Source organism: Planococcus citri, chromosome 4 (assembly GCF_950023065.1).
Source record: "Planococcus citri chromosome 4, ihPlaCitr1.1, whole genome shotgun sequence".
Classification (NCBI taxonomy): domain Eukaryota; kingdom Metazoa; phylum Arthropoda; class Insecta; order Hemiptera; family Pseudococcidae; genus Planococcus; species Planococcus citri.
Window position 1 is genome coordinate 3759798 of NC_088680.1, and position 4517 is coordinate 3764314.

Sequence of the window (4517 nt, forward strand, 5' to 3'; positions counted from 1 at the left end):
AAATTGGAAAAGTTTTTCTATGGGATGTATGCACACATCACAGTTGATCCAAAGTTTCGAAACGTAAAGATATCTTGGAATGAAACTGAGACGAATAGACAGTTCGTGAACTCCACAACTTCAACATCCTTAAATGAGAAAATCCAAATGAGAATGGAGCAGTACGCTGAGAAACTCAATCAGGAATTTTGTGTCTGGAAATTTCATAGTGATACCGTAATCCAGTATGGCTTCAAGCAATACTACGATGTTGACATTTTCAATTATTTAGATGATTTTATATATGACTCGTATGGAGGCATCGACTACACTGAAATGGCCAAGAAAATTTTGACGTGTGATAAATTGGAAAAAGAAGTGAGATTCGCTATCGCTTGTGAATTTTGTTTCGAGGATGAAATCAAAGAGTTATGGCCTTTAGTAGCAACAGAATCACTGTTTAACGATTTAAAAATAAAATGGGGTTTTTCATTGTTATGGTATTGGATTGCTGTATTAACAAATCAGCTTCAAAAAATACGCGCAGTTCATTTTTGTAGCAATAGTATTCCTGCTACAATGTTTATTGAATTTTCACACACGAAATCAGCGATGGAGTTCTTCTGGAAACATATCACCACATTCGATGACCAAGTGAATTGCATTGGTAAATGCTTTCAAAATGGTGAAAATCCGATTGGAATAATAGTATTGTTGAAGTACTGGCTTCCGAGAATGAGCGATGAATTCCTCGAATCCCTTGTATCGCTATATGGTACGCATATGATGACGAGCATGTTGACAACAATTCTTTGTCGCGAATTCGTTTTGCCATTTTGGCAGCGTACATGCAACATGTACAATAGCGATCAATTTGCTACATTTTTTGTAAAATTCAGTGACACAGAAGATACACGGATCAAATCTTTGTGTGAACAAATTTGGAATATCGCTTCAACCGAGTTCAAGAATCATGCTTCGAATTGTATTGCAACTAAAATTGAAACTAAGCGATTAGCCGATGAACAAAAGAATAATTTCATGAAAGCTTTTAGAATATCATGACTTTTAAAATATGGTAACCATGTCGATGTACCGACTAAGTAAGGTACTGATATGATATTACAAATTCGATTTTTGTACTCCATAAAATTAAATCCACCTATGTATATTTTTAAATTTTATGTATTTGGTAATACATATTTTTAATTATTTCTTAAGCTTTGATATTTTAAGAAGGGCTGAATTTTGTTTATATTTCTCATAATTTTAGAAAAATAAAATATTATATAGGCCATTCTGGAGCCTCCAGTGCGATTTTTCAATTTTTCCAGAATTTTCAATTTGCTCCTGAAGGCGTGAATATGAAGTTGGGCAGCTAAAAATCGAGTTGTGTGTTATACTCGACCTGTTTAACGAATTTATCCACATTTGAGCCAATTCTGGAGGGGACACCTCAAGAGTGGGTTTTTGACCAGCTTTTTTCATAATAAAAATATCCAAAAGTTAAAGGTAGGCCCAAGAAAGGCTGGAAATGGCGAAATTCGCTCTCGTGTGGTTAATTAATGACGAAATACAGCGATTCGCGCAAATTTTTAAAAATTTCCCCGCAAACGATAAAATTTTGATTTTTGAATATTTTTATTTTGAAAAAAAGCTGGTCAAAAAACCACTCTTGTGGTGTTCGCTCCAGAATCGGCTCAAATGCGGATAAATTCGTTAAACAGGTCGAGCATGGCACACACCTCGATTTTTAGCTGCCCAACTTCATATTCACGCCTTCTGGAGCAAATTGAAAATTCTGGAGAAATTGAAAAATCGCACTGGAGGCTCCAGAACAGCTGGAAATGACGAAATTTGAATTTGGGGGGTTAATATCAGTTTTAGGACTTATTTTGAACACTTTTACTGATCAAGTACGTACTTTTTAAAAAAAAGCATAAATCACCAAAATAGTCAATTTTGGATTTTCAAAAATTCGCCAAAAATCGAAAAATGAACTTGGGCAGCTGAAAATTTGGATTTGGGGGTTTTAGAACATGCTCTTTCCAAAAATCGCGTTCTCGTTCAAATCGGAGGCGGACATCTCAAGAGGTTCCCTTGTAAGACGAGGAAAAATATTGAAAAAGTATTCAAAAATGGACGATTTTCATCCTATTTTGGACTTTGATTTGTTGAGAACTTCGTTCTTAAAGAGCACTGGATTTTACCTAGTTATTTTTTCTATGTACTTATGTTTTATCGTTTTATTTTACGTACCTATTTTTATTTTATTTTTTTACATACTGTTATCTTCAGACTATCATGACTATTACCATCGAGCTATTGCTCGTAAAATGAGATTTCGTTCATTTTCTTCGTTATTTAATTTTAAAAATTATTTAGTTATTTGTTATATTCAATGTTTTTATTAGTATTTTAAACAGTTTGAACTTGACGTTCAAAAAAATCATTGACTGAATGTTTTTTATTTGTGAATTAGACTATTGAAAATTGATTTCAATGATCATGTTTTTTTATATCATATTTTATTTGTTATCACTATCAGTGTCGATTATTAGATCGTTTATTTTTTCGACGTTTAAAGTCCCAACGTTGCTAGTTTGAGAAAATCTTGATTTTTAAGCGAGAGATTGAGATCTGATTTTTTCAGGATTTTAACGAATATGGTCGCAATTTTAATCGGAAATTTGAAAAAGGTCACGATTTTTTGCCAACATTTGGAATAAGATCAAAAAAGAGAGAAAAACTTCCTAGGCAAAAATTTATTTCAAAAAATCACAAAAAAATTGATTGAAATTTGAAAGTTACTACAAAAAATTTCATTCGAAAAAATATAAGTTTCAAACTATAGACACTGAGGTGCAGTGTCTATATTTCAAACTAAATCATCATTGAAATTTAAAAAAAGTTCATTTATCAGTTTTATCACTAAAAAAATATTCATTAAATTCAAAACTAAAAAAAAAAAACAAATTGAAATAATTCCAAAAATTCATATCTCATCATTTGAAAATTTTTTATCACTAAAAAAATTACGAAAAATTCACTTGAAATCATTCCTAAAAGAATTCATTCAAGTATCACTAAAAAAAAATCATTGAATTCAATGCTAAAAATAAATTTTAAATCGCCGTGAACGCATTGAAAATTTTTTTCTAAATCAGTTTCGAAAAAATTCGTTTGTCATCATTCAAAAAAAAATTCTTTGGTATTCAACACTCAAAAAAACATTGAAATTGTCAAAAAATTCTCAGCTGGATTCAAAAAAATAAAATTCCAAATCACTAGGTGAAAAATTCTAAAAATCACTAAAAAATTTAACAAAACATTACCTACTAAAAAAAAAAATCATTTGAAATAATCAAGAAAAGTTCCAAATGAAAATATAAAAGAAATAATTCTAAATTACAACGAATAATTCACTTGAAATCGGGTTCAAATAAATTCATGTATTACTTGGAAAAAATTCGTAAGAATTCGACATTAAAAAAATAAGTTTGAAATCATTGAACAATTCATTCTAAATCACCACAAACAATGTAGGTAAGGTAAATAGGTACGCTTGAAATCATTCCGAAAAAAATTCTTCTGTCATTATTAATAAAGAATTCATTGGATCATTGAAATCATCGAATGTAAAACTAAAAAATCAATTTGAAATCGCCACGAAAGACATTGAAAAATGTATTCTAAACCATCGCAAAAAATCCACTTGAAATCATTTCGAAAAAAAAATTCATTTTTGTCATTACTCGAAAAAAAATTCATTCGAATTCAACACGAAAAAATCAATTTGAAATTGGCACAAAAATTTAAAAATGAAATTCAAAGTTACTAGACGAAATTTTATTCAAAAAATCACCAAAAAAAATTATTGAAAATTACTAAAAATAAAAAAAAGTCATTTGAAATGATCAGAAAAGGTTTCAAATTAAATCATCAATCATCATTGAACAAGTTGTTCTAAATCGTCCACGAAAAATTCACTTGACAAAAACACCTCGAATTACCAATGTGTTTCTTTGACAGTTTGACCAGCATTCTTCGCATAGGTACCTATTTTATTTTATACCTATTAAATTGAAAATTAAATTATGTTGATTCCTATACTACATACATACGTACATATGTAGTAGAAATTAGAAAATGTACAACTTTCATGTTTTTCTTATCAAGTTTTTTGGTTTTCTTTTCTTTTCCACGTTTCCACATTTCCACGATGAAAAATAAAAAGAAGTTATTGTGATCGTGAATATTCGAATCATAAATTCTAAATTATTTAGATCCGCATTGTGGCAGCTTTTTTTTTATCAATAATTCAAAAAAAGTTGACGAAACTAATATTCAATATTCACAATCTTATTTTTTCAAACAGGCGTGCTCATTCCATAATTTTTAATAATTACACTTAGTGTTGGCCTGAGAATATTCTCAATGCGCATAATCTGAGAATATTCGCGAATATTCGCGAATATTCTCAAACGCTTGGAGAATATTCTCTCAAAAAAATAAAAATCGGGACTTTTTTCAAAAAA